This window comes from Schistocerca piceifrons, chromosome 6 (genome assembly GCF_021461385.2).
Source record: "Schistocerca piceifrons isolate TAMUIC-IGC-003096 chromosome 6, iqSchPice1.1, whole genome shotgun sequence".
In the NCBI taxonomy this organism is placed as follows: domain Eukaryota; kingdom Metazoa; phylum Arthropoda; class Insecta; order Orthoptera; family Acrididae; genus Schistocerca; species Schistocerca piceifrons.
In genome coordinates this window covers 68,130,767-68,156,307 of record NC_060143.1, presented here as the reverse complement: position 1 = coordinate 68,156,307, position 25,541 = coordinate 68,130,767, and positions in this window count along the sequence as shown.

Below are 25,541 nucleotides of genomic sequence, written 5' to 3'. Positions count from 1 at the left end.
TGATTTAACGTAAGACCAGAACTTCCTAGGATGTTCTGTTAAGTCGGTACATAGAATTTTACTTTCGAATTCACTGAACGCTTCACGCATATCCCTCCTTACGCTAACTTTGACATCGTTTAGGTTCTGTTTGTCTGAGAGGTTTTGGCTGAGGTTTTGGCTGCGTTTAAACTTGGAGTGAAGCTCTCTTTGCTTTCGCAGTAGCTTTCTAACTTTGTTGTTGAACCACGGTGGGTTTTTCCCGTCCCTCACTGTTTTACTCGGCACATACCTGTCTAAAACGCATTTTACAATTGCCTTAAACTTTTTCCATAAACACTCAACATTGTCAGTGTCGGAACAGAAATTTTCGTTTTGATCTGTTAGGTAGTCTGAAATCTGCCTTCTATTACTCTTGCTAAACAGATAAACCTTCCTCCCTTTTTTTATATTCCTATTAACTTCCATATTCAGGGATGCTGCAACGGCCTTATGATCACTAATTCCCTGTTCTGCACTTACAGAGTCGAAAAGTTCGGGTCTGTTTGTTATCAGCAGGTCCAAGATGTTATCTCCACAAGTCGGCTCTCTGTTTAATTGCTCGAGATAATTTTCGGATAGTGCACTCAGTATTATGTCACTCGATGCTCTGTCCCTACCACCCGTCCTAAACATCTGAGTGTCCCAGTCTATATCTGGTAAATTGAAATCTCCACCTAAGACTATAATATGCTGAGAAAATTTATGTGCAATGTATTCCAAATTTTCTCTCAGTTGTTCTGCAACTAATACTGATGAGTCGGGAGGTCAGTAAAAGGAGCCAATTATTAACCTAGCTCGGTTGTTGAGTGTAACCCCCACCCATAATATTTCACAGGAACTATCCACTTCTACTACACTACAGGATAAACTACTACTAACAGCGACAAACACGCCACCACCGGTTGCATGCAATCTATCCTTTCTAAACACCGTCTGTGCCTTTGTAAAAATTTCGGCAGAATTTATCTCTGGCTTCAGCCAGCTTTCTGTACCTGTAACGATTTCAGCTTCGGTGCTTTCTATCAGCACTTGAAGTTCCGGTACTTTATCAATGCAGCTTCGACAGTTTACAATTACAATACCGATTGCTGCTTGGTCCCCGCATGTCCTGACTTTGCCCCGCACCCTTTGAGGCTGTTGCCTTTTCTGTACTTGACCGAGGCCATCTAACCTAAAAAACCGCCCAGTCCACACCACACAACCCCTGCTACCTGTGTAGCCGCTTGCTGCGTGTAGTGGACTCCTGACCTATCCAGCGGAACCCGAAACCCGACCACCCTATGGCGCAAGTCGAGGAATCTGCAGCCCACACGGTCGCAGAACCGTCTCAGCCTCTGATTCAGACCCTCCACTCGGCTCTGTACCAAAGGTCCGCAGTCAGTCCTGTCGACGATGTTGCAGATGGTGAGCTCTGCTTTCATCCCGCTAGCGAGACTGGCAGTCTTCACCAAATCAGATAGCCGCCGGAAGCCAGAGAGGATTTCCTCTGATCCATAGCGACACACATCATTGGTGCCGACATGAGCGACCACCTGCAGATGGGTGCACCCTGTACCCTTCATGGCATCCGGAAGGACCATTTCCACATCTGGAATGACTCTCCCCGGTATGCACACGGAGTGCACATTGGTTTTCTTCCCCTCTCTTGCTGCCATATCCCTAAGGGGCCCCATTACGCGCCTGACGTTGGAGCTCCCAACTACCAGTAAATAAAACTACTGTTCTATGGTCTGACTGTTTATCAGTCATTTTAGGGGCTTTCTTACTTTTTTTCTCTGGTTTCTTTTTACAGATATGGTGAGATGAACCTTTCAATCAGTTGCAATCTAGCGAGTTATTCTGGTACTGAAGTGTAGGGATCACACTTGCTACAAAGGTCAGTTCTCTAAAAGTAATCTCCAAAAGAAACATGTTGGTTTCCTCATAGTTGAAGCAATATGAAATGCAAATATTGATAACTTTTAAACTGTCCTGGACTATTTAGCCATCTTCAATTTCATTCCCCCCCCCCCCCCCCCTCCACCCACTCTCCTTCCTAATGAGATATGACTCAACATAAAATGTCTGTTGTATGCTCATCTGAAAACACCAAAAGCGTGGAATACTTCAGTTGATGACTTACTAATCTTAACGAATAAATTTAGAAAGAAGAATAGTTTTATGTCAGTTACCTGACTGTTGAGGGTGACTGGCTTCATTTTCATCCATAACTGTCACATCTTCAGCTTTCCAGTTTCCCAAATTTTTATCTTCACAGTCCTTTTCCTTCATTGCAGGATCTGATGGAATTTCGGTGCAATCCTCATCCTTTACAGGAATATTGTTCATACCATTATTATTTCTGGATAAACATAACTCAGACATAGGGGTATTTGCAGACTTCTCCAGTTTAACATCATTAGCAATGACTGCATTAGCATGTAGTTGACTGCTCGTAGCATCTTCAGTTTCAACCTTACAGTCTTTGGCTGATGAGGTAGCTGGTGCTGTAGCATTACTCACATGATTACAAAGTGGTAGAACAGGCTTTACTGAACATTCAGTACAGACAGACTTTTTCATTTCCATATCAACAATAATTATGGTTTCTCTTCCATGACTGGATGAACTGCTCTCACAGGGAATTTCATTTGTTTCTATCCTCTTTTCACTTAGTTCATCTTTTACTTCCCTTTCATTATTATCTCTGGCCAAATGTACCTCAGACATTAGAATATTTGTAGTCTTCCCTGGTTTATCATCTTTAGCTACAATAACATCAGGGTTCAGTCCATTGCTCTTTGCACCTTTAGTTTCACACTCTTCAATCTCTTCAACTGATGATGTTTTTCTTTCCTGATTAGAAACTAGTAGGTTAGTTTTCAACAAGCATTCAGTAGGTACAGCATTTTTCATTTGCATATCAGTACTGACTGTGGTATCTTTTACAAGAGAGGATGAATTGCTCTCACAGGGGACTTCATGTGCTTCTAGCCTCTTTCCATTTGGTTCATCTTCTACTTTTTTTTCATTACTATCTCTAGATAAATGTACCTCAAACACTGGAATATTTGTAGTCTTAGCAACAATTACATTTCCCTTTACACCTTTAGTTTCATTTTCACACTCTTCAATTAATGATGTATCTAATACATTTGTTTTTCTTTCCTGATCAGAAATTGTTAGATCACGTTTAAATATGCATTCGGCAGGTACAGTATTTTTCATCTCCATATCAACAGTGACTGAGGTTTTGCTTACGTGAGAGGATGAATTGCTCTCACAGGGGACTTCCTGTGCTTCTATCCTCTTTTCATTTGGTTCATCTTTTACTTTTCTTTTATTACTATCTCTAGATAAATGTACCTCAAACACTGGAATGTTTGTAGTCTTCCCTGGTTTATCACCATTAGCTACACTTACATCAGGATTCAGTCCACTGCACTTTACACCTTTGGTTTCACTTTCACACTTTTCAGTTGATGATGGTTCTAATGTAGTTGCTTTTCTTTCCTGATTAGGTACTGGAATGTCAGATTTACAGAAGCATTCAGTAAATACAGCTTTTTTAATTTCCATATCAACATTGGTTGTGGTTTCTCTTGCATGAGGTGATGAATTGCTCTCACAGGGGACTTCATCTGCTTCTATCCTCTTTTCATGTGGTATGTCTTTTACTTTTCTTTCATTACTATCTCTGGATAAATGTACCTCAAACATTGGAATATTTGTAGACTTCCCTGGTTTATCATCATTAGCTATGGTTACATTGCTCTTTACAACTTTAGTTTCATTTTCACATTCTTCAATTAATGATGTATTTAATATAGCAGTTTTTCTTTCCTCATCAGAAAATGGTAGGTCAGGTTTAAATAAGCATTCAGTAGGTATAGCATTTTTTATTTCCATATCAACATTGATTGTGGTTTCTTTTACATGAGAGGATGAATTACTCTCATGGGGGACTTTGTGTGTTTCTATCCTCTTTTCATGTGGTTCATCTTTTACTTTTCTTTCATTGCTATCTCTGGGTAAATGTAACTCAAACACTGGAATATTTGTAGTTTTCCCTCGTTTATCATCATTAGTTATGTTTTTATCAGGACTCAGTTCACTGTTATTCTTGCTTTTAGTTTCACTTATACATTTTTCGATTAGTGGTGTACCTGATATAGCTGTTTTCCCTTCCTGATAAGAAACTGGTACATCAGGTTTCAATAAACATTCAGGAGGTACATCATTTTTCGTTTCCATTTCATCAAGAGTGACTCTGGCTTCTCTTACACGAAGAACAGCATTTTTCTCACAGTGAACATCTAATTCTCCATAAGTTTGTATAATCTTTTCACTTGGTTCATCTTTAACTTTTCTTACAAGCTCATCTCTGCCCATTTGGACCATAACACATTCACCTTTATTGTTGTGTGGGTAGATACTACACGACTCTCCACACTGCTGAGGCTGAACTGTATTTTCAGTATCTGTGAGTGACACACCACAAACGGAACGTGTACTGGGTTCTTCCTTGGTACTGTTTAACATAGTAAGGTCATCATTAGAAACTACCAAATCCTCACTTCTTATGTTGAAACAATTATTGTTGGAATTATACTCCTTACTTCTATCATAATGTTCTGCCAAATCATTTCTGAAACCTTTTTGTGTGCTCATTACAATAGGGACACTGCTTTCTCGTTCTTCCATGCATAAAGTGCAGGGAGCATCATCCACATTCAAAATTTCATCTTTAGTATTAATAGCTATAGATACTTCACGTTCTTCCTGGAACTGCTTTTCACACAGTGTCTTAACACTCTCCTTTATACCATCATCGATCATAGATGCTACAGCGAGGCAAGAGCTGTCAACTGCCACATCAGTCACATTTGTTGATGAAGAGAAAACCATAATCTGTTCATCAATTGATGAGATAGCCACACTTCTATTCCCATTATCTGATGAGTGCCTATCATCATCATCTTTGGTTTGCATATTACTTCCAACAGGTTGTGCAGGCACTTTAGTTTCAGTAGTTGTCTGTGTCTTACGATAACTAACTGGCATTAAAGTAATTGTTTCACTTTTTTCAGTACTAACCATACCACAACTGCCAGTATTTTGCAAGGGAATGCTTTCACCTTTTTCTTTTACTATAGCAGTTTCAACCCCTATGGGGGAGGAAGTACCTGACATCACAGTGTCTCGATTATGTTCACAACTTCCTATTGGCATTAAGACAGTATCGTTTTCCAATAAATTCTTTTCTTGGAACTCATCAGAGTTATTCAAATACATTGAAAGACTTTCATCTTCTATAATGAATTTATCTGCTTCAGAACTGATGTAATCAATGTTCATTTCTTGTACAAAATTAGCTATGGACGGCTTTGTAGTCAATTCATTTTGTTCTTCCTTTGAGGATTCAAGGTCATATACATTCATCTGCACATTGGAAAAAGGCTCTTTCTTGCTGCCTTCATTGTCATCACAAATACTTTTAGCTGATGAGTCCACGAAAGATCTTTCAGACACAGAAGATGCACTAATCTCACTGTTTTGCTTTGATGTGTTAGCTTTGCCAACACATTTCTGAACCTGCAGAAAAGAAATCCACAATAAAATAAAGAATACAATTCATCTGCAGGCACTAATTTTATAATTCTAATATAGTTTATACTGAAATCAGCACCCAAATGAAAGAATGTTACTTAATTTTGTATGGTCCAGAAAGGAGCCCATTATTCAGGAAAACACATTTTCAGTTACTTGCCCACAGCCACAGAAACTTTAACTACTAGAACATTCAGATTAAAATGAACTTAATGGATCTGTTACTAGATCACTCCTCCTACAAGGTTGACAGATTTCTAGTAGAACCAACTGACGTGTATATTACTAATAATTCAAAATAAAAGTAATGTTATGTAAAATCTGACTTCCCTATATCTTCATTGTGGTAATGTTATCAAAGTATTAATAGGTGTTGTAAACTGATAATAATTATCATATGCACCTTGGTGTAATTTTACATCTTTCTGTGACAAGTTTGTTATTACCTACTAAATGAAAAGATATGCTGATTTATTCCACACCCATGACGACCACTTCACTTAGGATATGTGAGAGGAACATCAGCATCTCTCTCTTTTTTTTCAACAAAAAATACGAGGGCCGTTCAGAAAGTAACCTCCGGTTGATTTAAAAAAATACACCAAGTTAAATAAAAATATTTTAATATATACATCTTACAACTACATCTTTGCACTATTTTTCTACATAGTCTCCATAGCGATTGAGGCACTTATCGTATCTCTTCACAAGCTTTGAAATTCCTTCTGCATAAAAATCACCAGCTTCTGCCTGGAGCCAGCCTGTGACCGCATCTTTGAGCTCTTCGTCGTCATCAAACCGCAGTGACCCGAGCCATTTCTTCAAATGCATGAAGAGGTGATAATCACTTGGCACCAGGTCTGGGCTGTAAGGTGGATGGTTGATAACGTCCCACTTGAAGGACTCAAGAAGGGCCATTGTTCTGCGAGCAGAGTGAGGACGGGCGTTATCGTGCAAAAAAACGATACCGGAAGTCAGCATACCATGGCGTTTGTTCTGTATAGCCCGTCGTAACTTTTTTATTGTTTCACAGTACATGTCTTGATTAATGGTCGTACCACGTTCCATGAATTCAACCAACAACACCCCTTTGGCATCCCAAAACACCGTTGCCATCAGTTTTCTGGCAGAAAAATCTTGTGAGGCTTTTCTTGGTTTGGTAGGCGAATTTGAATGTGCCCACATCTTTGATTGTTCTTTTGTCTCTGGGTTCACGTACTTAATCCAGGTTTCGTCACCGGTCACGATTCTGTTTAACAATGGTTCTCCTTCGTCCTCATAACGTGACAGAAAGTCTAATGTAGAGGCCATTCTTTGAGTTTTGTGGTGGTCGGTAAGGATTTTGGGCACCCATCGTGCACACAACTTACGGTAACCCAATCTTGCTGTCACTATCTCGTACAAGAGAGTCTTAGAAATCTGTGGAAAACCAGTAGACAACTCCGACATTGAGAAACGTCGATTTTCACGAACTTTTGCATCAACTGTCTGAACGAGTTCGTCAGTCACCAATGATGGTCTACCACTCCTCTCTTCATCATGAACGTTTTCTCGTCCACTTTTAAATAAACGTACCCATTCACGGACAACTCCTTCACTCATAACTCTTGGTCCGTACACGGCACAAAGCTCACGATGAATAGCTGCTGCAGAATATCCTTTGGCTGTAAAAAACCTTATAACAGCACACACCTCACATTTGGCAGGGTTTTCTATTGCAGCACACATTTCAAACTGCCACAAAAACTAAACTAGCGCAGGTACGACGTTCACTCGACCACGGCTTGATGCCGACTGACCTGTTGAGTGCGTGAACGCACAGATGGCGTCGCTACTCCCCCCACAACCCGCACTGTGACCAATCGGAGGTTACTTTCTGAACTGCCCTCGTATATCTACCATGTATTCTTGTTTTACAACACCTTCTACATCATTGTGTATCTCCTCTCACTATGGAACTGATACAACAACAACAAAAAATGTATCTAATCTACACTGGTGCGCAATACTTACAGAAAAATGTAACTTTCACATGACTTGTCACTGCCAAGTAACACAGTCTGATGAAACTTGGCCACACATAGAAAGAACTGCTACAGTATAGTACAGAATGTAACAAAGAAATACGTAATGAGATGAATGGAAATAACAATGACAAGAATTTAAGTCTGTGTGATTCATGGTAGTTCCCTGGACATTACTAAAGGCAGCACATAGTTCTTAATATAGCTTGTGATCATCATGGAGTTCTGTAATGTGCCCCTATGCTGACCACAAGGTTGGTAACGAGTCCTTGTGGTAGGGCATTCCATTACTCCACCAGCATGTTGGCAACCACTGGATAGTCAGTGCAAGTGGATTTGCTGTAATATGTTTCCCCCAAGGCATCCCACATATGATCGGTGGGATTTAAGTCAGGGGGAACAGGCAGGCCAGTCCATTCACTGAATATCCTCTTGTTCCAAGAGCTCCTTCACCTGCATTGTTTGATGCAGTTGCATTATGTTGTAACATTACGAGTCAAGACAGCTGTAACGGAACTTGAATAGCGTAAAGTTATCGTTAAAAACGCACGCCGCGCGATTTGTTACGATTTGGTCGGTCAAAATAGTAGTAACATGCTTTTGAATACAATTAAAATATAACGGCGATACCTGTTTAGCGTTATTGGAAATAATATGTAATAAATTAATGAGTAAGGTAGCCGATCCTATAAGAAGAGGTAAAATTGGGCATATTAAGGTGTTTTGCTTTATATCGACTAAGCCGATGATACGGCATCTTTTTTTTCCGTTTACTCTTAGAAGAAAAAAAAGAAAACCAGTAACGAAGTGCTAATTGTTCGTTGTGAAAAATATAGGGGCGAATTTTAAATAGCTACAGTGTATAATCAGACTAACAAATGGACATTCAGTTACGCGAAATAGCGGACAGTGAAGTGTGGTCATTAAATTGAGTACACCTACAGGGCGGTCAATTCCAGGATAAGTCTATTCGCGTCTCACGAGGCACGCGGTATTGAGACCGGTTTTTTTTATTATATCACGGAGAGCGGGCTTCAATTTATAAAAAGGAGAAAAGCTGTATCATTATCATTGACTGTTGGTGTTACGCAACCAAAACTGTTCATCAAAGGGTTTCGGTGAATGAGTGGTGAATGCGAAATGAAACTGTGAACGAAGTTATGTTAAATAAAGCAGAAGAGACAAGACAGTTTGGTCGTATCTGTTATTATTCCATAAACCGTAACATGTACTCTCGTTGTACGAAGCCTTTATAGACGATCGTATGACAATTTGCTTTGAAGGGATCTCGTTACGAGTTAAGTTTTGGGGACCTGGTCAACAGGGGATAGTTCGTAGATCTTAACTACTGCAGCTATTCTGGAATCAGATGCTACCGTGACCGTTGTGTGTTGTCTATGGCTTAAGGTCATCATATCTCATGCTCTAAGATCGACGCGCCTTTCCTCTTGGTATAACGGTGTCTCACGGTAACCACTACAACGCCGACGGCGAAGGAAGATACGGTAGAAGTGGCGCCCAACGTGGGGCTCGATCGAGGAGGATTGCTGCATCGAGTCGAGTGTCATCCGGATTCACGAACCCTAGAGTTGGAAAATATTGTAGCAGCCAGTGAGTCTGTCCAATGAAAGAGGTATTCTTCAATAATCGCTAAAAGTGAGTGATACTACCAGGTATGATTAAAATAACTGTATAGTTATAAAAAAAAAAAGGAAGTTGAGACTTGTGATTTCGGAAGATAAATATATATAAATACAAAGTGAAAATAAGTGTATGTCTTGGTAGTGAATAATCATGTCAAAACGAACGAAAAGAATACATGATAATGTGCAGTTGAGTAGAGTAATGAGTAGAGCGAGTGAGAAAAGTGAAGAGGATAGGGATGATGCATCCCATGAGCTCAATGTGGGACAGGAGACATGTACAGATAATAATACAGTTATTGATTTAGAGCCGTTAGGAGATTCAAATACAATGATAAGTAAGGTAAGCAGCGTGGGAGAACATAAAGATCTTGAAGTTTCGGAAGTAGATCAGCAAGTTGATCCTCAAAATGGAAATATTAATCAAAAAATGTTTGATATGCTGGTATCAATAAATACTCAAATGGGTGTAATGAATGGAAGACTTGGTTCACTAGAAAAAGATAATTAGCAATTAAAAGAGGACAATCAAAAGTTAAATGAAAAATTTGAGGCCAAATTTGGTTCATTAGAAGTTAAAATGGATTCTTTGGAAAGCAAACTGAACACCTTTGATTATAAACTGGAAAATACTAAGAAAGAATTAAAGGCGGACTGGGAGACTCAATTAAATGCGAAATTTGGAGAACTAGATGTAGAGTTTTCTAACACCTTAGAAAGGCAATATAATAATTTAATGGGAAAACTTCATGAAGCAGAAAAGAAATATGAGGTAGTTTCGAAGAGTTATGATGGCTTGTCCAATAGGATGGTTAAGTGTGAAAGCAGCTGTTTCAATGCTAGCGCACAGATAGAAGAGCTTTCGAAACAAATAGTCGAGTTTGAGTCTGATGCTCGTAAGGGGATTGACAAGTATTTAGTAGATCAAACTAAAAGACTTGACAAAGATCTATCTGAATGGATAGAAATAAAAGGAAATGAAATTGTAGACAAGGTTAAGACTACTATTGGATCCCAGCCAAATGAAAATATCAATGAGCACCTAAGTAGAAATGATGAATTAATTAAGCTCTTCACTAGCGAATTTCAGAAAATAAAAGACAAAATAGTTGATGAGTTATCTAAATGGCAAAAGGAAACCAATCATAAATTGGCGGAGTTAGAACGAAAGTCATCACAAAATTTGTTGACAGAGGACGAACGTTCGGAGAATAGGTCGAAAAACAACCGAACACATTTGTGGTGAAAATTTGCATTGGGAAGTTGATGATTCGGTTGGTAAAGATGATGATTCTTTTGGTCAGCGAGGATATTTGTCTTCTTTAAAGGTGGAGAACAGCATTTTTAAAAGTAGACAATTCCCAACATTCTCCACTGAAAAGAACAACATGCATCCGAAAATCTTTATCAATAATTTCAAAAGAATATTTCCGCGTAGCTGGTCAGAACACGACCGACTTCAATTTATAGTATCCAAAATTCCGGAGAAGCCGCATTATGGGCCGCCGAAGTACGTGAAAGTTGCCATACTTGCGCTGAGTTTGAACAACTTTTTTTGACTAAATACTGGTCGTCGAGTAAACAAGAGAAATTAAGAAAAGAGGTTTACCAACCTGAGTATTTTAACAGTAAAAGGAGTACTTTAAGGCAGTATTTTGAAAAGTACATAAATAAGACACGTTATTGGAGTGATCCAATTTCTCACAAGGAAGTGATCAGAATTTTGAAGGGAAGGTTGCCCATAAATATACGTGAAAAGTTAATAAATGTTCCTGACCACGACGTAGAACAATTCTTGTCGGTGATTGACTCAATAGATATGATTATGGAAGACGCAAGACAAATGAGTAGTAATCAAATGTCGACTCACACTCATAGTAATACGAATAATTATAATAATAATTTAACGTATGATAATAATAATACCGAAAACCAGGTCAAACCCGCATCACAGGAGCGTGGACAATCTTCATCCTATGGTTGCAATAAAAACAATGATTATAATAAATATAGAAGAGATACTTACTGTGCTAGAGGTAAACCTCGATATGGTGACGCGAATGTGCATAGTAGTGATATTAATAAGAGTAACAGGTACCCAAGTGATGAACCCAATTGCATTCGACCTTGGGAAGATAATTCGAAGCATAATGTTCATCGGCAGGATGAAACAAATGCCTCGAGTCCTCATCCAGCACAAGGAGTTATACCAATGGGCGAAGGAGCCTCCAATGTGCGACGGGGTGAATCCAATGTGCGACGGGGTGAATACCACAACTCGGATCAAACTGTACGGATTGTGGAAGTTCATGAACCCCCACCGATGACTCAACAAGATAGATTAAACTAATACCAGTCACCAAATGCCTTCCTAGGATGACTGGAAAGGAGAAGGAAGGCAGGCATCAATTTGAAGTGAGAGTATTAAGGTACAATAATGATCAGGATATAAGGAATGAGTTAATTGAAGAAAAACCTGAAGTTTCTAATAAATGTGGACAAATTTTACAGGCAATAATTCCAACAAGTATAAATAATGTTGATGTTGAAATATTAATTGATACTGGAGCAACTATTAGTGTCATGACGTTGGACTGTTTAAAACAGATAAGCCGAGGGGTAAAAATGCCCACTTTTCCTATCACAGGATGTACCGTGTCTGGCGCGTTCAGCGCAAAAATGCAAAAAGTTGTGAAACAGGTACGTGTTGACGTTACAATACAGGGGGCTCAAATAGAAAGTACATTCCTGGTTGTTCCTAAAATGACAGTACCATGTATCTGGGGTTTGGATTTTTTATGTGAGACCGGTGCAATCATTAATTTAGAGAAAGGTGAATGTATATTTAATTCCAATGGTAATGTTTTGACAGCCACCCTGAGAAAGGGCCGAGTAATTCCAAATCAATTGTGTATGAATCTAATGGTAAAATATGTCAGTATTGATGATGAAAATGTGTATGATATATGCCTTATTGAATGTTCTGAAGAAATGATGGATAAAATGTCATTGCAGGAAAAGGTGTTAGAATCAGAATATTTATCTGTTATCCAAAGGGATGAACTGTACTACTTGTTGGAAGCATATCAGTCAATTTTTAGTAAACGTCTGGGTATAATAAAAGACTTTGAATACCATATAAAGACGTATGCCCATAAACCCTTTTGTCGTACTTCCTATTCTATCCCATGGACAAAGAAAGAAGTAGTCAGAAAGGAAATCAATAAAATGTTAGAATGGGGTATTATTGAGCCCTCAGATTCTGAATATTATAACCCTCTTGTGGCGGTAATTAAACCCAATGGTGACATCAGATTGGTGTTGGATGCCAGAGAGATCAATAAGATCATTATACCTGTACAAACGCGACCGGAGAACCTAGAAGAGTTAGTACAAAAGTTTTATGGTGCCCGCTTCTTAACTTCTTTGGATATGCGTAGTTCATAATGGCAAACTAGAATATCGAAAGAATCTAGAAAATATACTGCATTCGTTTTTCTGGGCCAAAGTTACCAGTTTACTGTCATGCCATTTGGGTTGAAAATAAGCGGTGGTGTTTTCATATCGGCATTAGATACCGTACTGGGCAGAGACCTTTTGAATGAAGTTACTTTATATGTGGATGATTTGCTAATTGCTTCTGAAACTTGGGAGGAACATTTGGACTTATTAAGAAGAGTTTTTGCGAAATTTTTGGAATACGGAGTTACTGTAAATTTGAGCAAATCCAAGTTTGCTCATAACCAATTGAAATTTCTTGGACATATAATCACTCCTGAAGGGATAAAACCAAATCCTAAAAAGATGGATACGATTAACAGATGTGCTTATCCAAAGAATAGAACGGAATTAAAGTCATTTATCGGCTTAGTTTCATTTTTTCGACGATTTTTACCCAATCAGTTAGGAAGCCAAGACTGTTTGTTACGGCTGTTAAGAAAAAATGTCATGTGGGAGTGGAATTCCGAATGCACGCAAGCTTTTGATAATATCCTCAATGCTTTGACTAATGCTCCACTGTTACATCATCCAAGACTTGATCAAGATTTTTATATTGCTGCGGATGCTTCTGAAACAGGATTGGGTGCCACTCTTTTCCAGATGGACAATCCAGAAGATATCAGTACCATCAAGATAATTGGGTTTGCCAGCGGAACACTCTCTAGCTGTGAACGTGCATATTGTACTACTGAATTGGAAGTACTGGCCGTGGTCTGGTCACTTAGAAAGTTTCGCTATTTTGTATATGGAAAGAAGATCATTGTATTCTGCGACCACAAAGCTTTATCTTTTATTTTAACAGGAAGGATGTTCCATTCACGTTTAACCCGGTGGGCCTTGCTACTGCAAGAATATGATATTATGCTCAAATACATCAGAGGGAAAGACAACATCATAGCCGATGCTCTTTCAAGATTACCGAAAAGAAAGAATGCTGACGAGTGTGAAGAACGGACTATTGACTTTAAAGTCATGAATTTATCAAGGCAATATTGTGAGAGGCAGATTCACAGCTATCTCGAAGTCTTCCACAACTGCAAGAAGATGATAAGTTGTGGAAAGCCATTAGGCATGCTGTTGAAAGCAAAACGCTAAGTCACTCTCAAGAACAGTATCAATTAAAATCCGGAAGGATGAAGAAGATGTTTCAAAAGTTTGTGTTCCAAATAAATATTTAGAATCACTAGTATGGTACACTCACTTGAATTGGGGTCATTTTGGTTCCGCTAAATGTACAGCCAAAATAGCACAATACTGCTATCATCCAAATTTGGGACGTATAGCTACAAATATTATTAAGAAGTGCAAAATATGTCAGAAGGCGAAACCCATAAACTATTGTCGGAAGATAGAATTACATCCTATCATCCCACAACAACCTTTAATGTTGGTGTCATGTGACGTCTGTGGGCCATATCCCATGACACATGGACGGTTCAAATATGTATTGGCTTTCTATGATCTCTTTTCAAAATATGTGAAATTATATCCTTTGAAAAATCCCCACGTTCGACCCATGTTACGCAAATTTATCAACAACTATATAACTGAGCTTGGCAAACCTATAATGATCTTGACAGACAACGCTGCTTATTATACAAGCAAAGTATGGAGAGACACTATGAAAGAACAAGGAATCCAGCACATTTACATCTCAAGGTTTTACCCTTGTGGAAATCCGGTTGAGAGAATCTTCCGAGAGTTGAACCGATTTTTACGGACGTACATACCCAAACAACATTATAAATGGATCGATTGGATTTATGAATTTGAGAAAGTGTATAATGACTTACCACACTTATCGACAGGTTATTCACCTAACCAAATAGTATTTGGTGAAAGTATTGTGCCAGAATGGATGAAGAAATTACCTGCAATAGAACAAAAGTTACCAAGAAAGAAGATATGGTGAAGAAGGTCTACGAAAACCTGAAGCATCAAGCACAATTGAGAAAAACCCGTTTTGATAAAAATGTGAAGAAAGTAGTCACATATGATGTAGGGGAAGAAATTTTATTGAGAAATCACCCAAAAGCATCAACCAGGAAAAGACTGAATAAGAAATGGCAATATTTATATACAGGTCCATATAAAATAATGAAAATACCTCATGAAGGGAGCTACCTCCTGGCAGATTGTGATACTGATGTAATTAAAGGCTTGTTCCCTCACATAGACCTGAAGAAGTATTATCAATAATGAGCAAAATATAGATTCAAGAAACACTGAATGATACCAAGACTACACTCAGTGGACTAAATAAAAGCACCAATGGATAAATACGTACTTATACTAACTTACAAAGAAATTAAAGAATGTACCGACGATTTCCATGAGATACCTTCTTGGTATCAGCAACAATGACGACGCTGAAATACGATTTATCCTTTCACCGAACAGTGAGGATGGATGATTTAAAAGTGGAATTAAGAGGAAAAGAAAAGGACCAAATCCTCTCTGGTTAAACAAGTGGCCTGATAAGGGTTTTGGCCTAGGATGCCAATCGTCGAACCCGGCTGTGATCCCTGCCTTGCACCGTCGGTTGAAGAACTGAGGGCTTCATCCAAGAAAAAAAAATGTTATGTGAATATGAAGTGATTAGTGCGAAGTGTTTCTAAGACAACCTATAAACAAATGTGGAATTTAGTTAAGGGCATTTTGTCTAGGCCCATTAACTCAACTTAAATATTGTAGAATGTATGTACTGACTTTTGAGTGAATCTGAGAGTGAGTGTATTCGCCGAAACAAATACCCTCTCCTGTCACAGTACACAAAAAAAAATAAGCCTGTTCTGTCTGGAACCCTCTTCAAGACATCACAGTCTGGGGGGCCGTGTAACATTACGAGTCAAGACAGCTGTAACGGAACTTGAATAGCGTAAAGTTATCGTTAAAAACGCACGCCGCGCGATTTGTTACGATTTGGTCGGTCAAAATAGTAGTAACATGCTTTTGAATACAATTAAAATATAACGGCGATACCTGTTTAGCGTTATTGGAAATAATATGTAATAAATTAATGAGTAAGGTAGCCGATCCTATAAGAAGAGGTAAAATTGGGCATATTAAGGTGTTTTGCTTTATATCGACTAAGCCGATGATACGGCATCTTTTTTTTCCGTTTACTCTTAGAAGAAAAAAAAGAAAACCAGTAACGAAGTGCTAATTGTGCGTTGTGAAAAATATAGAGGCGAATTTTAAATAGCTACAGTGTATAATCAGACTAACAAATGGACATTCAGTTACGCGAAATAGCGGACAGTGAAGTGTGGTCATTAAATTGAGTACACCTACAGGGCGGTCAATTCCAGGATAAGTCTATTCGCGTCTCAAGAGGCACGCGGTATTGAGACCGGTTTTTTTTATTATATCACGGAGAGCGGGCTTCAATTTATAAAAAGGAGAAAAGTTGTATCATTATCATTGACTGTTGGTGTTACGCAACCAAAACTGTTCATCAAAGGGTTTCGGTGAATGAGTGGTGAATGCGAAATGAAACTGTGAACGAAGTTATGTTAAATAAAGCAGAAGAGACAAGACAGTTTGGTCGTATCTGTTATTATTCCATAAACCGTAACATGTACTCTCGTTGTACGAAGCCTTTATAGACGATCGTATGACAATTTGCTTTGAAGGGATCTCGTTACGAGTTAATTTTTGGGGACCTGGTCAACAGGGGATAGTTCGTAGATCTTAACTACTGCAGCTATTCTGGAATCAGGTGCTACCGTGACCGTTGTGTGTTGTCTATGGCTTAAGGTCATCATATCTCATGCTCTAAGATCAACGCGCCTTTCCTCTTGGTATAACGGTCTCTCACGGTAACCACGACAACGCCGACGGCGAAGGAAGATACGGTAGAATGTCACCCACAACAATGAAGCCAATGCTGAATACAACCTGAAAAGACACACATGGGGAACCCTTACAGTGCCACAATAACATTGACTAGTGCGTGTATTGTTTTCAAAGATTTGGAGGCCAGTAAACCCATGCAACAGTATGCCTCCCAACACCATATCCCTTTCGATAACATTCCTAAGTGCATTACGTCTTACCACCTTTCGTCTTATGAGGGTATGTCCAATACTGTTGAACATGATCACTTTGGTAGTCCAGGTGTTATGGAGGTATAACGTTGCATAGTCGTACTGATCCCAAAATCTTTGAACATAGTACACTTACCAGTCAACATTATGCTACACGCACTACTTCCCCACATCCATCTATTTAGGGGTACGTTCACCCTTGACTTCATTTTTATGGAAGACAAGGTGTGACCGCATCGAACATGGGGGGTGGAGCATCTCCTGGGATGAGAGAATATTTGGCAAATGGGTAGGACTGCCCGCTCACCTGACTTAAATCCCATTGAGCACGTGTGGGATGTACTGGGGAGACATAGTGCAGCACATCCAAATGCACCAAAGACAATCCAGTAGTTCAACCACACTGGCAGGGGAATTGAATGCTGTACCATAAGAACTCCTCAACACCTTGTGGTCAACATGAGAGCATACTGCAGAGCACGCAGTGCCATCTGTGGTGATCAAATACCATATTAAGGACTATGACCCGCCTTTTGTAATGTCCAGGGGAGATTCTTTGTAATTACTGTCTCTGAATAAAAGTGTCACTTCCACTCGTCTCATTGTGTACTGAGCGTACTGTGTAGAGTATTGTAGCAGTTCTTTCTACATATGGTCCACGTATAAACAACGTGGAGTAAAATACAGGGAGCGAAAGGCTATTTACAATTTGTACAGAAATCAAATGGCAGTCTTAAGAGTTGAGGGACATGAAAGGGAGCAGTTGTTTGGAAGGGAGTGAGACAGGGTTGTAGCCTCTCCCCAATGTAATTCAATCTGTATATTGAGCAAGCAGTAAAGGAAACAAAAGAAAAATTCGGAGTAGGTATTAAAAACCATGGAGAAGAAATAAAAACTTTGAGGTTTGCCGATAACATTGTAATTGTATCAGAGACAGCAAAGGACTTGGAAGAGCAGTTGAATGGAATGGACAGTGTCTTTAAAGGAGGATATAAGATTAACACCAACAAAAGCAAAACGAGGATAATGAAATGTAGTCAAATTAAGTCGGGTGATGCTGAGAGAATTAGATTAGGAAATGAGACACTTAAAGTAGTAAAGGGGTTCTGCTATTTGGGGAGCAAAATAACTGATGATGGTCGAAGTAGAGAGGATATAAAGTGTAGACTGGCAATGGCAAGGAAAGCGTTTCTGAAGAAGAGAAATTTGTTAACATTGAGTATAGACTTAAGCGCCAGGAAGTCATTTCTGAAAGTATTTGTATGGAGTGTAGCCATGTATGGAAGTGAAACATGGACGATAAATAGCTTAGACAAGAAGAGAATAGAAGCTTTCGAAATGTGGTGCTACAAAAGAATGCTGAGGATTAGATGGGTAGATCACTTAACTAATGAGGAGGTATTGAATAGAATTGGGGAGAAGACGAGTTTGTGGCACAACTTGACAAGAAGAAAGGACCGGTTGGTAGGACATGTTCTGAGGCATCAAGGGATCACAATTTTAGTATTGGAGGGCAGTGTGGAGGGTAAAAATTGTAGAGGGAGACCAAGAGATGAATGCACTAAGCAGATTCAGAAGGATGTAGGTTGTAGTAGGTACTGGGAGATGATGAAGCTTGCACAGGATAGAGTAGCATGGAGAGCTGCATCAAACCAGTCTCTGGACTGAAGACCACAACAACAACAACAACGGTCCACATTTCTTTGAGTTATATTACTTGGCAGTGACACATCACGCAGAAGTGTTGCTCATCAGTGTGTAAATAACAAGAATTAAGATAGAGTACTACTCATCATGTAGAGTAGGCATTGAGCAAACACACTACTTTTCGAATGCACCTCTCTGCTCCTCAATGCCTCCTCTATGCAGTGAGTAGCAATTTATGCTATTTCATATCATTATTCCATCACACATTATCCGTTGTCTAATCTATAAACAGATAGAGGAAAAGCTCTTCAGGTACAAAGTTAATGTTGTAACTCATTCCCCATCTGTCGCAATCACACTTGTCCTAATGAACACAAATCACTTAGTTGGATCGCAACAGCAGAATGTGACTAAGCAATCGGGTGAATGCTATTTATTCCTGCTGGATCTTATGAACTCTGCAGCTGTCAATGACTGTTGGTGAATAATGCAACACAAATGCTTTTAAAATGCTTTAATTCAATGCCATGACAGGTTTCAGGCTACCATGCCTCTCTCCAGATGGCTAACACTTCTGAATACAATGATGTCTTGGTCAACAACATGTTGCCCACTTCTGCATTGCACAGATACTGGAATATTGAGCACCACTTTATAAGTTGTTTCAATAGGGGAAAAAAATGTTGATGTGCCTACATTTATTTAGTTTTTAGAGTGAAACAGCTGTACACAGTTACTTAGATTCCAGTGGATGGCACTTCGTCTTGCTAAGGTCTTTATGATGCATTAACTGTGTCGGTGCAAACAGCACATACATTGAAAATAAATCTCTGTGGAACACAAACATTTCATAATATGCTTCACAACAGTTTGAGCTACAAACATGTGCTTTACATTCTATGCTTTTGTTTATAGCGCAAAGAGCACCCACTAAACAAAGGTACCATGCATTTCCTATTGAGCAAAGACGTAAACTAAGCAAGGAAAACGTGTGGGTGATAGAACTTGTTATTAACATAAAGATGCTTAAACTCTAAAAATGAATTTATTATTGAAGCATTATAGAACAAGTTTTCTCAGGAGCTTTTTTAAACCAACTGGCAGTGGAAATTTTAATGAAACATTATAAAGCTACAAGATTGCATACTATAAATTAGATATATATGTATACATAAATACTGAACTTTTGATGGTCATTACAGTTTATAGTTTAGTTGACAGCAATATGCAATTAAAAAGGTGAAGATAACACATTCGTTCAATATTAGGGTTTTGATACAATTAACTTCACGCTGACTTCATAAAAAGATTATTTCAAATAAAAATATCTGAAAATTATTGTTATAGCATGTTCTACATAATGTTAAAACTTAAAAATATTTGGCACTAAGCTACTCTTAGTGTTTATTGTGTTGTGTTTGATCCCTGTTCCTTTCCTTCTGTAGTAGCTGTTAGCACGTTATGTAGTGTAGCTGTTTTTCTATTGCAGTGAGGAAATTCTCGCTCAGATTCCTGACTGCTGCGTGTCCATGATGTGTTTAATTTATTTGAAGAGAAACTGTTTGTTAGGTAACTCCAGTTGCTCATTTAGAATGTATTGTGGTGAATGGAGGGTGTGAATATATGTCAATAATACATTACCTCTCTGAGTATAAGCATTTTTATGTTAATAACATGTTGCGCCTCCTATATATTTTCTTTCCTTAGTTTAGATCTTTACTCAACAGGAATGAATGATACCTTTGCTTAGTGTAAGCTCTTTGCATTATAAACAAAAACATTGACTGTAAAGCCCATGCATGTAACTCAAACTGACATGAAGAATTTTATGAAGTGTTTGTATGTCACAAAGGTTTAAGTAGAACGTGTGTGCTGTTTGCACTGTGATGGCTTATACGTTGTCCTGGAAAACTATAATGACTGTAGCAAGACAAAGCACCATATATAAGTACATACAACAATTTCACCTTATACTTAAAAAAATGCAGGCACATTAGCATGTTTCACTATCAAAACAATTTATGAAGTGCCACTAAATACAGGGTGTTTATCAATGAATATTGGGGTTTTAACGCTTTATAATATTTATTATATTAAACATACAGTTCTAAATGATATGTCAAATGAAAAAGCAACTCAAACAGTTTTACCAAGAACCTTATAAATGTTCAATGTGAGCACCATTTGTCACATGGCACACATCAAGTCTATAGCCGAGTTCTTCACCAATGTTGATAAGTGTGTCTTCAGTGATTGGAGCAACAGCTGCTTCAATCCGGTTTCTTAATTCAGGGTGAAGATGAGCCAGAGAACTTCATTTTCCAGCAAGATTATGCGCCACCTCAATGGCATAGCAAAGCATGCGATTAGATTAACTCCACTGTACCGAAGTGCTGGGTAGGACGCAAGGGGCCCAATGACAGGGCTTGCTTTGCATGGCCTCCACGTTCACCCGACCTAACGCAATGCGATTTTTTCCTTTGGGGCTTCATCAAGGATCAAGTGTATGTGCCTCTGCTAGTAGCAGACCTCCCTGAATTAAGAAATCGGATTGAAACAGCTATTGCTACAATCACTGAAGAACACTTATCAATGTTTGGGAAGAACTCGGCTGTAAACTTGATGTGTGCCGTGTGACAAATGGTGCTCACAATGAACATTTATAAGGTTCTTGGTAAAACTGTTTGAGTTGCTCTTTCATTTGACATATCATTTATAACTGTAAGTTTAATATAATAAATATTATAAAGCATTAAAACCCCAATATTCATTTATAAACAACCTCTATTAACAATTCTTGTGCAGTGCAGAAGCAGATGACATGCTGCTGACCAACATAATCAATATAATCATAAACTTTAGCCATCATAAGATAGGCACAATGGCCCAAAACCATTTGTGGCATTGATGCAAAGCATTTTAAAAGTATTTGTGGTTGGTTGTCTCATTCACCAACAATCACAGTGAAGTCATGGAAGAAGTAAATTTTATCCGTATTGCTCTTTATTGGGCAGCAAGCAAGTGACATTTGTGTGAAGCAAAATCTGCAAATCCCAGCAGAGGAACAAAGAAGATATATGCAAATGGAAATTTTTATTATTAAAGAAGCACAATAAACTTGTAGGTTTTGCAATAAGTTTTGTAACAAATTTGAGGGCAGCACACTGTGTCTCAAATCACTGTATTGTATTAAGATGAAGTAGAATATTCAGCACTGAAAGTGATATATTTTCTGAACACTTACGCTATGTGATTAAACGGATCCGGACACCTGGCTGAAAATGACTTACAAGTTCGTGGCGCCCTCCTTCGGTAATGCTGGAATTCAATACGGTGTTGGCCCACCCTTAGCCTTGATGACAGCTTCCACTCTCGCAGGCATACATTCAGTCATGTGCTGGAAGGTTTCTTGGGAGTGGCAGCCCATTTTTCATGGAGTGCTGCACTGAGGAGAGGTATCGATGTCGATTGGTGAGGCTTGGCATGAAGTCGGCGTTCCAAAACATCCCAAAGGTGTTCTATAGGATTCAGGTCAGTACTCTGTGCAGGCCAGTCCATTACAGGGGTGTTATTCCTGTGTAACCAAACCACCTCCGAATTTTACTGTTGGCACTACACTCACTGGCAGATGACGTTCACCAGGTATTCGCCATACTCACACCATGCCATCTGACTGTCACATTGAGTACCATGATTCGTTACTCCACACATCGTTCTTACACTGTTCAATCATTCAATTTTTATACTCCTTACACCAAGCAAGGCATTGTTTGGCATTCACCGGTGTGATGTGTAGCTTATGAGCAGCCGCTCGATCACGAAATCCAAGATTTCTCACCTCCCACCTAACTGTTTTAGTACTTGCAGTGGATACTTATGCTGTTTGGAGTTCCTGTGTGATGATCTGGATAGATGTCTGCCTATTACACATTACAACCCTTTTTAACTGTTGGTGATCTGTCAGTCAACAGATGAGGTCAGCCCGTACACTTTTGTGCTGTATGTGTCACTTCATATTTCCATTTCACTGTGACATCAGAACCAGTGAACCTAGGGATGTTTAGGAGTGTGGAATTCTCACGTACAGACGTATGACACAAGTGACACCCAATCACCCGACCACGTTCGAAGTCCGTGAGTTCTGCGGAGCATCCCATTCTGTTCTCTCATGATGTCTAATGACTACTGAGGTCACTGATATGGAATACCTGGCAGTAAGTGGCAGCACAATGCACCTAATACGAAAAACATATGTTTTTGGGGGTGTCCGGATACTTTTGATCTCACAGTGTATGTTCACAACTCACAGAAACAGATAACTGGGTTCTGCTCTTTGCTCACACTTGTCATCCACAAATGTGTGTGAAATCTTATGGGACTTAACTGCTAAGGTCATCAGTCCCTAAGCTTACACACTATTTAACCTAAATTATCCTAAGGACTAACACACACACCCATGCCCGAAGGAGGACTCAACCTCCGCCAGGACCAGCCGCACAGTCCATGACTGCAGCGCCTTAGACCGCTTGGCTAATCCCGTGTGACTTTGTCATCCACAAGTTACATATGACAATATGGCAAAGCAATTAAAGCCACACACCATCACATTTTAGGATTATGTAGAAGATAACAAAAGGTACTTCATAGTCCCTGCACCAATGGAATTGGGAACATTTGTGAAAACTCACCTTTTCTGAAGACTACTTGAATTACAATGCCAGAAAAATAAATGCAGTAGGTATACATCAGCTGTTTGGCTTTCAAGCTTTAACTCTACAGAGCCCAGAAAAGACACAACAGGGAAGGAGGGAGGGGTTGAGGGAAGAGGTTCTGAACTACTTGTTGCTAGAATGTAATTTCAAACTGTACTGCAAGTGTGAAGTATTGATATTCAAACATACATTTAGGACTTCTACATCACCTATGTAATACAACAATGATCTGAATGCATAGTTCAGCGATGTTTTTTTAAAGTCTGAAATGTTTGTTATAGTGATAAAAATGACATTTTTTCGTTTAAAGTACACAATTAAGCATACGATTCCAATTTCATTGCTGATGTGGTCCTGTATCCAAACCCTGATTATCAGGAGGTTGCTGTCTATGTAAATTGTGTAGTGTATTCCTCAGTAGAGGGAGTGAGTGATGACAAGGATATTTAAAAGCCTGCTATCATGCACACTGGGCCACTAAAATGTACTGATCTGTTGTTTGAGTACGATGGAAAAAACTCCAATAACTCTCCAGAAAATGAGAACCACTGTAAGGGGGGGGATAGAAAAGAGATTGACAATTATTTCCTGAAACTGAACTGAATGCAAGTAATATGAAGCGAAGTGTATTTTACATTCTTATGTGTAATTTTATAAATAAGTTGTCAGTTTCTGGCAAGTGAAGTGTACATAATGCAGGGAGCTTCCAAATGTGCAAATACAGTCAATAGCTGTCTCTGGAAAAATGTGTGTTTCGAATTATCTGTGCGGCCTTTGCCCCCTTTATCCTGAATTATCTAGAGTTTCCTGCATCCTGCACGTCAATTGCTTGCCCAGTTTCTTTGGACAGTTATAATAGTTTGAATGTGTGTGTGTGTGTGTGTGTGTGTGTGTGTGTGTGTGTGTGGGCGCGCGCCCACACACACACACACACACACACACACACACACACACACAAACTTATATCTACATACAAATGCATCTTAGTTACCTCAGAGGATACACTGGCAGTCACAGGCTGATCGATAAGTTTAACACAATGGAAATTTTCTTTTTCTTCCACCACAGCAGAATTATGGAGATTGGGAGACAAATGGTCAGATGATGTAGCAGTTCCATTTAATGAGTCACCATGCACATCTGTTTCTTGGCTAAGTATAACATCTGATGATATGTGCACCTTATCACCATTGGAGCATGCGCCCACATCTATATCCAGTAACTTTTGATCAGCCACAACTCCAGTGGCCACTGTTCCTAAGCATTTGCTACTATCCTGTGGCCCTGTGTTACTTGGCTGATGCTCTTCAAGCATACTGGTGCCACATTCTACAACACAGAAAACCTGATGTGAGCATAGACTGAGCACACTAAATGAGGGAATGAAAGCATTCAATATGTAAACTGGAAGAATAGTTCCCATGATTAACCTACCCTGCATGCTGCCATCTTTCGCAGGAACATGTCCTTTGTTGTACTGGCTGTTATGACATCTGCAACATAGATGAAGGTTGAAAAAGTAACACCAGCAATGAACTTTTTTTTGTGTGGCCAATGAGAAATGTAAAGTAACAAGAAATTACAAATGCCTCAGCAAAAGTAGACACTTTCACCATATTCTGTGAAATATTATTAATTTGATTGTGAATTTGCTTTCAGCTTCCTATCCCGCTGTCAGGCTAATGTTAATGGCATTAAAAAGCAAACACTTTCATGTTGTTCTGTAAAATATTATTTATTTTATCATGAACCAGCTTTCAGCTTCACTGTCGGCTTAAAAAGCTGAGGGCCAATTCATGATCAAATAGTTAATATTTTGTTGAACACCAGGAAAGTGTTTCTTTTTAGTAACATACTCGTGTTCTGTTGAGATCTAATAGAAAATTCAGTTAATGTTAAGAATTATATATTTAAGTGCAATTAGGTTACAACTTGAACCAATTAGGAACTGAAAACAGAGTGAATCCTCATTTCAAGAAATGGTAAAAATACTATTCAATAAACAATTTCTTGATGCATTTCTCAAAATCTCCAGTTTAGACAATGAATGGAACCTGCTCACATCCCTTATATGGCCTCATTGGAATTTTTGTTCCACATACCACCTGACAATGTGGATGACCATCTATCTGGTGCATCATCATTATTGTGTTTCACTGACAGCAGCTTATTCTTTTTACTTCCAGCCATTGGGCACACATGAATATTGTGTTGTACAGTTCTTCAAATGCTGTGGCACAACCACTGATACAGATACACGAATGCACTAGCAGTACTGGAACACTAGAAGCAGCCAGCAGGAAATATCCTGTCAAGCTGTTAGAGACAATGTTGAAAGGTTAGTTGCAGACTCAT